The sequence below is a fragment of the Gallinula chloropus genome (assembly GCF_964237585.1).
Source record: "Gallinula chloropus genome assembly, chromosome: 10".
Lineage (NCBI taxonomy): Eukaryota > Metazoa > Chordata > Aves > Gruiformes > Rallidae > Gallinula > Gallinula chloropus.
Genome location: NC_140095.1, coordinates 8722997 through 8732270, shown reverse-complemented (window position 1 = coordinate 8732270; position 9274 = coordinate 8722997). Strand labels below are relative to the sequence as shown.

General features: G+C 54.4%; 1 long non-coding RNA gene across 2 annotated transcripts; it reads right to left on the bottom strand.

Annotated features, from left to right (window-relative positions):
- Positions 1-3834: 3834 nt before the first annotated feature.
- Positions 3835-5583, bottom strand: LOC311195137. Of its 2 annotated transcripts, none has more exons than XR_014617483.1 (3): positions 5546-5583; positions 4698-5001; positions 3835-4132 (listed from the first exon to the last, which is right to left on the bottom strand). It is a non-coding gene; the product is annotated as an uncharacterized lncRNA (long non-coding RNA). The 2 variants fall into 2 exon arrangements; XR_014617484.1 differs by lacking the exon at positions 5546-5583 and adding an exon at positions 5116-5160.
- Between the last annotated feature and the right edge of the window lie 3691 nt (positions 5584-9274).

Here is a 9274-nt window from a genome sequence, read left to right as displayed (position 1 = left end):
GACTGGGAGTCAGGCGCTTTAGCGCCAGTTTGGGGAGGCAGCGCGGGCTCCCCGCTGGCAGCCGGCGCTCCTCACCCGAGAAGAGGAGCAGAGGCGCGGGCCCCGCAGCGCGCCGGGCCACACTCTCGCCCGGGGCTGAGGACGGCTCTGCTCAGCCGGGGGGACGCGCTCCCCCTGGCAGATGGAGCCGCGGGCTCCCAGTGCCGGGTCGGGGCATTAGAAGATTCTGGCAAAAAACCCCAACGCTCGTGTGCGGGGCCGGCCCTTTCCTCCGAGCCAACATTGCCCCCTGCCGCTGGGCCGGGGAAGCTTCGCCCGGCCGCTCCTCCACTGATTCGATGGCCAAACTAGTACAACCCGCCACATGCTATTTATGGCTCGAAATTCTTTCGTAGTCGAGATATATTTCCTCTCCCAGTTTAATTTTGCGGCTGAAGAGCCGGTCTCTCCGTTGCCTCGGAAGCAGCTGTGCTCCAGCAGCTCTACCAAGGCGAGGGGGGTGCAGCTCAACTCTGTCTCCAGGGGAAAGGGAGAAATCTGCATTTTGGATTCATCACAGCTGGTTTTTCTTCTCTATGTGTGGCCGGAGAGCACAATGGAACAATAATGCTTGGAAAAGGAACAGGATTGGTACAAAATATGTGTTGAAATAATACAAAAGTGCTCAGAGAACAACCCAGAAATGCAGCTCACTTAACGAGCTCAGGATATAAAAACAATTAAGCGCTCAAAAGCAAACACATAAATCTCAGTTAACAATACTTCCGTGCTCCAGTGCTGCAGAGCACTAAAGGCAAAGTGCCTTGATAGAAGGTAGAGCAATCCAGCCACTTCTGCCCAGCAGAAGCTGTATATAGATTGCAAAATATATGGTTGCTAATAAACAGAATCATAAATCACGTTAGCATTTCCTGAGTACAAAAGCGGGTCTTGCTCCAGCTCCCTGCCTTTATTTCAACGCCAGCAGTTTGTTCCTCTGAGACTACATGGGCTCGCTCTCAATTTCCTTTGCTGTCCTCCAGTCAAGGCACCAAACCGGCGGCCAGGTGAACCATTTTGACCTTTATTGATTGCATTTGTGCTGCAGAAGGAGCCACGCAGCTCTGAGCGTCACTACCCTGCCAACGCGGCCGCTGGCTGCACTTCCCTGAGCCTGTACCTGTGCTGATCACTGGCGAACGTTTCCAACATCCATGGGTTTTTTTTTCTTTTCCAAGTGTGTGCGCAAAGCCTGGTGGATTTGGGGGGAAAAAAGCACTACCGACTGCTTGCCTGGAGAGTTGTGGTGCCTCAGAAGAGCACCCTGGTAAGGCAGGGACTGAGCAGAGCCCTGCAGCCCTTCCTGAGTGCTCTGAAGGGATAAGCGCCATGTTACCCCAGCAGACTTCCTCCATCCTGCTCTGCTGCCTCCTTTGCCTCAGCACTGCCAGGCCTGTGAGGCTTGGAAACGACTGGAGTTTGCAGAGACGCCTTTTTCAAGGAAACAAGCCAGTCAGCCTCTGTTTATTGTCTGTGTGGCACACTTACATGGCTGGCAGAGTATCAGGCCTGCATCAGACACAGGCAGGAGCAGGGAGGTGATCCTTCCCCTGCGCTCAGTGCTGGTGAGGCCACACTTTGAGTGCTGTGTTCAGTTTTGGGCCCCTCACTACAAGGACATTGAGATGCTTGAGCATGTCCAGAGAAGGGCCACAAAGCTGGTGAAGGGGCTGGAGCACAAATCTTGCGAGGAGCAGCTGAGGGAACTGGGACTGCTTAGTCTGGAGGAGGCTGAGGGGAGACCTCATTGCTCTCTACAACTACCCGAAAGGTGTTGGTAGTGAGGTGGGGGTCAGTCTCTTCTCCCTGGTAGCCAGTGACAGGACATGGGGAAATGGTCAGAAGTTGCAGCAGGGGAAGTTTAGGTTGGATATTAGGAAAAACTTCTCTACTGAAAGGGCTGTCATATACTGGCACAGGCTGCCCATGGAGGCGGCTGAGTCACCATCCCTGGAGGGGTTTACAAGAAGAGTAGTGTCGAGCTTGGTGACATGGTCTAGTGCTGGACCTAGTAGGGGTGGGGATGGCTGGACTCTATGATCTTAAAGGTCTTTTCCAACCGAAACTGACACTATATTAATTTTTTAGGAATTTCAGAGAGACCTGGTCTGGAAGCAGAGACCCCTGCCACAGCAAGCTCAGCTTCTTGGCAGCAGCTCAGCCACCCTGAGGGCAGCGTGCAGCCAGCCACAGGGCACATACCGCTCCCCTCCTGGGGAGTACGATTGCTGTGTTCAACATAAATCCACTGGAAACCCAGTTGTTAGCTTTGATAGAAGAAGGAAAATTATTCATGTACATCACAGACTTTAACTAAGGAACTTTATTTCATTGACATTGACTACTTTGACAACTATTTCCTTAGAGTGTAACAAATGCACATTCAGAGGCTAGCGCTCAGATGGCAGAAGGGCCAACAAGGAAGCTAGCAGCCTCAGGGCCCTTGCAAGAACGGGCCAAGGGAGGTGATTCTGTCTCTCTGCTCTGCTTTTGTGAGACCCCACCTGGAGTACTGTGTCCAGTTCTGGAGTCCCCAACCTAAGAAGGATGTGGACTTGCTGGAACAGGTCCAGAGGCAGCCACAAAGATGATCAGGGGGCTGAAGCACCTCTACTATGAAGACAGGCAGAGAGAGTTGGGCTGGTTCAGCCTAGAGAAGGCTGCAGGGAGATCTTACAGCACCTTCCAGTCCCTGAAGGAGCTACAAGAAAGCTGTGGAGGGACTGTTTAGAAGGGCCTGGAGTGATAGGAGAAGGGGGAATGGGCTTAAATTGGGAGGGGGGGGTGGGGGGCAGGATTTAGATTTGGTACTAGTAAGAAATTCTTCTCTCTGAGGGGGGTGAGGCCCCAGCCCAGGCTGCCCAGGAAGGCAGTGGCTGCCCCCTCCCTGGAGGTGTTCAAGGCCAGGTTGGATGGGGCCTTGAGCAGCCTGGTCTGGTGAGAGGCTTAAAGATCATCTCTCTATGGCAGGGAGCTGGGACTTGATGATCTTTAAGGTCCTTTCCAGCCCAAACCATTCTGTGATTCTAAAATCAGGAGAGCCCTGAAAAAATGCTGCACTGTCCATCGTTCCTACTAACTGCATGACAGAAGCACCTATTTGACATAAACCCTCTGTACTGGGGACTAACCTGATGCCTGTTGCTTTACCAGCAGCCTCAGTTAGGAACTCCAGGCACAATGTCAGTGGTCATTCCACAGCCACAGCCAGCACAGTGTGCAGCTGCTCCTCAGCTCGCTGTGCGAGACAGCACAGTGCAACAGCAGCTTATTGTAACGTAACTGAAGACCAGTGCCCTAAGTTTGGAACTACACGCTCCCCTCCCGACAACCACACTCACTTTTCAGTTGAAACAGCATTTTTGCTGTCCCTTCCCCACCAGTTTCTATGTATTTTACACACTGGGCACCTCTCTAACCCACCCAGGGAAGGGAGGTAAAGAGCCAAAGCTCTCTGAGACAGGCACTGAAGCACGGGAAGGGACCTTGTGAACTCGTACAGGCTGTGCAAGCAGCACAAACAGGAATGCCAGACCCCATTGCCTTTATGAACACTGTAAGCACAGCATCTCCTTTCAGCTGCCAGAGGAAAGGAGGCCTTGTTACCAATCTGCCCTTGCAGCAGACACTACAGAGGAGAGAGTGTGTATTTGTGGCAGCAGGGGAGAACCAGGCACCCAGCACTACACTCCTGCCTCTTGTCTCCCAGCTAGGATCTCAATGCAACTTTCAAATCCAGCCATGTCCACAGACTTATACCAGAATGAAAACAAAATGAGCAAGTTTAAATATGAGTAAGTTTGCAAATTTAAAGAAGTTTAATAAATAGAGGTCACAGGAAAAAATAGTTTTTAAACAAGAAGGAACTAACAATTTGTGTATGTAATTCTTGTTATACCTTGCCCCCAACCACCTTTGATGTTTCAAGGTACTACATCCTGAACACAAGTACTCCTCCAGGAGCCCCATTTTCCATCTTCTCAGTCACTTTCGAACTGGGCTGCCTGACGCAGCACCAATGGCTTCTTCCTTTCCTTCCGACAGCTGCTGCTCCAGCAAGCCCCCCCCACACAGCACAGCACAAGCCGTTTACCTGTAATGAAAAGAACATACCAGAACAGTTCACAGGTGTGTCTCTAAAGACCCCCAAATTCAACCCTTAACACTGATCTTAATTTTTACACAAAAGATGCAGTAGTAAATCAATGTCTGCAATAGATTTTTGTTATATTTCTTTCCTCAGGGTGTTGTCTGCATCCAGTCTAGGATTAACTCCACAGAGAAGGAGTTACTCCACTCTCAAGCATGCAGAATGCTGCCAAACCCTGGCACCACCGAATGCCAGGACAGCACTGGTGGTGCCAGGTGCAACTCGGCAGCACATTTCTCTCCCAGCAGCATAACACTATCACAGGCACTGAGCAGCGATGGCTAGCTGACTACCACTGGATGAAACGGAGCTCCAAATTGAGCTTTTAAAGGAAGAGAAGGAAGTAGAGGCCTTAAAGTACATCCCTCTGGTGACACCGGTCTCACACCCCATCAGGGCTCCCTCCAGCAATGGGGAGCACTGCTAGGCAAACCAGGTTACTGTTTTCACCAGAGGCTGGCACAGCAGCCTGTTCACAAGCCGGGGTACTGTGCAGTGCCCATCTCACCTTGGCTCGCAGGGAGCTTGCCCACAGCTCAGAAGGCTCCAGAGTGTTCCCCATGCCTCACACATGGGTTATTCCTTTGCATCTATGGGAAACACCACTGGGGCGGCCATCTCCTCTGGAAGATGCCTCATTTGGCTGCTTCCATATACTGGAAAACTCGGGAATTTTCACGGATGAAGCCACTGGCGAGGACCAGAGGGTACAACCTGAGGGCTGTGCCTTCCAGACGGCTCTTGGCCACCAGAGACCTCCGAGTTACGGCCATCCCTTCACATATGCTTAAGCCATCTATCATCTGGAAACCCTGAAGAGAGCACAAGAGAAACATCACTTCAAATATTCAATTAATTAAATCTGTATTAATAAAATTAAACAGCTGGGATCTGGCTTGCAGAAGGGATAAAAAAAAGTATCAAACCGAATAATATCCTGAGAAATTTCTTCTGAGCAGCACAGCCTGAACGAATTACTCTCCGAGGTCATCAGCCAGCGCGGGCGGCCGGGCAGGACCCCCCTTCGGCCGTTAATAACGGTTAAATAAAACAAAAGGGGGCACATTTCACGCGGCGCTTTTAATTTCCAGAGCCCCGGGGACCGAAGAGGCACCCCAGGTGCTCCGCACCTCACGGCGGCCCGGAGCCTCGGCGCCCTCACCTCATGGCGCTGGGGATGAAGGGGGGGAAGTGGCCCAGGACCCCTCACCTCATGGCGGCGGAGAAGGGAGAGAGGCCGCCCGGGGCCTCACCTCATGGCGGCGGGGGAAGCGGCCCGGGGCCCTCACCTCATGGCGGCGGGGCAGAAAGGGAACAGGTGGCCCAGCACCCTCACCTCACCTGACTTCACCTCACCTCATGGCGGCCGGCCCGGCCCAGCACAGTTGCAGCTCCTCATGGCAGCGAACTACGCAAGAGACCGCACCCCGCCGCGCCGCCGGGGTGGTTCCACAGGCGCCGCCCCGGCCGCTCCCCTCGGGGCGGGCTGGGGGCGGGCCGGCGACGGTCTGGTCCGGTCGCGGTGGGCGAAGCTGTGTGCAGGAGGAGGGGAAGCAGCGGGCGCGGTGTGGGCCAGAGGCGGTGCTGCTGCGGCTTCATGGGGCGCTTGCGGAATAGCCGCGTGTGTCGCCGTCCCCGGGCCCCGCCGTGGCGGGCAGCTGGGGCTACGGAGCTGTTTCTCCGCAGGGCCCAGCGCCCGGCCCAGCGCTACGCCGTGGCCGAGGGAAAGCGGGCTGGCAGCGCTTCTCTTGCGGCCACGCATTGAATCTTCTCCCCCCTCCCGCAGCACTGCCCCTTCATGGCTGCAGGGACTGTCCATGCGGCACAGGCGGTGCTGAGCCGCGGCCCGACCCGCGCGGGAGAATCGCGGTACCGAGCCTGCGGCGCCAGGGCTGGAGAAGGGCCGCTCACCCGGGGCAGGGAGCGAGGAGCCGGGGCAGGGAGCAAGTCCCGGGGCACAAGTAGCAGTAAAGCGTATCTCCTGCTGCTGCAGGTGCTCCAGACGTCAGTCTGACCCATACCAGGCTTGTAGTACACGCATGTTAAAGCATTACAGCTCCGCGCTATTGCAAGTCCCTTGGGCAGATGAGTTGCACCAGCAGAGAGTGGTTTGTGCCCTGATTTAACCCATCCTGCTAATTTATAGGAACTAAATCTCTCGGATATGATCCCTCCTTTATTCTGTAACAGCATTTACTCGACAGGGGTTAAACCAGCTTCTGGAGCCTGTGGTGTTGCTTTGAACACAAACTGCAGGGCTGCGCTGGGATGCAGGGAGTTCAAGGGAGGCTGTGTCTAGACTAGAGGAGCTCTTCTGACGAGCTGTGCTTGTGTTTTGTGGTAATTTATGTCTCTAATCTGGCTTGAAAGAAAGCATTTCAGTCCCTTCAGTCCCCCAGACGGCACTCGCAGGCGAAAGGAGGATGTACTTAGCTTCCACTGAGCGGAGATGAACAACAGGCCAAGTAGGGATCTTGGGATCAAAGAACAACGTGATGTTTGCTGACATCAGCTATGGCCTAGGAGAGGAGGAAGGTTATCACAGCTAAGCAGGTGGAACCACCATGAAAATGGTTCTCAGGCAGTGCAGCCAGTGCTATGGATACTGCTGGGGTGCTGCTGCAGGCAGCTCCTGTACCCTGTCTGGAAGCAGGCAGGAGATCAGGCAGGAGAACCTGGTGCCCAGTCAGGTGTTGTTTCCAATCCACAGTATGGTTGTGCTCAGCTCTGCAGCCCAGCATCTGGCCAGGCTGCTTCAGCATGGACTCCAAACACGGCATCGCTGGGCTTATCCTGTCTCAGCAGCCTTTTCTCATCCCCTCGCAGGGATGCAGCCGATGGAGCGAGCATGTTTGCCTAGAAGCTGGGGCAGAAGAGGCTTCTACTTGATACCCATGGCAGGGCTGTTGTGTTTCACCCGGTGTGACACCTTTTATCCACAGTTCACAAGTAACATGAAAACATCTGTCTGAGCCCCCCTCACCATGTAAGCTAACCTGAAGCTCCAAGCCCGGTTACTAAAGGAGAAGGCTGCGTGGGAACGCAGGGAAATCCGTGCTGTGAAGTGAGAGGCTGGTCCTGGCATGGCAAGTCGTTGAGTTCTGGTACTTGGCATTCAGAAAGCTGCTGAAGTACCTCCCTGGCCCTGCTGAAAGCGTCTCATTATAAAAGGCAAGGCATATTAATTTGAACCCCACGCTGCGCTAACGAGTTATACAGCTTCCAACCTGGAGCCATCACGTGGGCAGCCTGCTCTGGGCGTCGGCAGAGCTCCTCATCCATCCCCATCTGCGGGCACATGCCCTCAGCCACAGGCAGTGGGACCTCCAGGAACAAAATCACGAAGAGCCCTCTATGTTTGCTATTCACTGTCCCTTTGCCATAGTGGCTTTTTGTCAGCCTTGGATCTTCTGTGCCAGAGCACAGCCAGGAAACTGCTGTCCTTCCCTAGTTTTACCACCAAATGGGAAACATCTAACACCTCCTGCTGCCCAGCACCAGCCTCTGTCCCCTCACACAGCTGTGGCTGTTCTGTGCTGTACAAGCCTGGCATTTCCCAGAAAACGGCAGGCTGCCTCAGGAGGAGCACCCCACACATCATGGCCTGTGTGATTACCTCTGCATCCAAGAAGAATAGCTGCCTGCCTTGGGCCAAAAACAAGAGTAAGAAGCATTTGAAGGAGACAGGGATGGGAGCAGATGATTGCCTGAGGCAAGAGACAGCTCCAGCTGAGTCTCCATGGCATCCAGGAACTCTGAGAGCTTAAGCTAGAAGAGGACCGTGGGGGAGGGATCCCACCCCAGGTGTTTGAAATGTGTCACTGGACCACAAACCCTCGATGAAAAAGTTCCTTTGAACAGCTGCACGTGAGAGAGGTCACACCTACACCTCCCTGCCTGCCCACTGAGCACTGAGCCAGCGTTAAAGCATCTGATGGAGACCGGGGAAAGTGTAGCTGCCCCTACATGTGCATCTCAGCAGTGAGGTCGGAGCAGATGCTTGCAGCAAAGTGGATCTTGCTGAACTCTCCAGCTTCAGTCCGTCAAGAAAAGTACCTTTACTGCTTGGATGTGGCACTCAGGACTAGAGGTCCTTCCACTGCAGCTCATCACTCAGGCAGCACTGCGTCCTTCCATGCTGAACAGGAAAATCAGCCCTCACCATCCAAAGGGAGGCACAAGGTTCTTCAGCTGAGAAGAATACTAGAATCATGGAATGGTCTGGGTTGGAAGGGACCCCAAGGATCACAGAGCTCCAACCCCCTGCCACAGGCAGGGCCACCAACCTCCAGGCCTGGAGCTACACAAGGTTACCCAGGGCCCCATCCAACCTGGCCTTGAACACCCCCAGGGATGGGGCACCCACCCCCTCTCTGGGCAGCCTGTTCCAGCCCCTCACCACTCTCTGTAAAGAACTTCTCCCTAATATTTAATCTCACCCCTTCCCTCCTTCAGCTTCACTCCATCCCCCTTGTCCTTCAATTCTCTGCCCTTTAACAAGCTGATTCCCCTCCTGTTCCTCTGCTCCCTTCAGAGACTGGAAGGTGCAATGAGGTCCTCCCACAGCCTTCTCTTCTCTGGGCTGAACCAGCCCAGCTCCCTCAGCCTCTCTCTGTAGGGGAGCTGCTCCAGCCCCCTGAGCATCTTCATGGCTCCTCTGAACCCTCTCCAACAGCCCCACATCTTTCATGTACTGGGGGTCCCAGCTCTGGGCAGAAGGGATTTCTTAGCCAGGTAAGTAAACTAGAGAGAGAAGTGTGAGCGGGATGGATCGTTTCCACTCTCTCAAAGCACGAATAGGCCCTTTCGTACGGGAGTCTAACGTTCTCTTCGCTCCTGACCCGTTAAACTGGAGTGCCTCTGGCTTCCCAGCCGGCTGCCCAGGGGCCCCGCAATGCCGCTTCCCGCCTCTCCTCACAAGATGGCGTTACAGCCTTACAAGCCGAGCCGGCCCCGCTCAGGCTTCGCGCTCCTTCCCGGGCCCTGGTATATCCAACCCGAGAAGAAGCCGTGGACTTCACCCTGCCTGCTGAGCTCCTCGCCATGTCTCAGCCCCCAACGCTGCCTTTTAATCACATCCCTTTC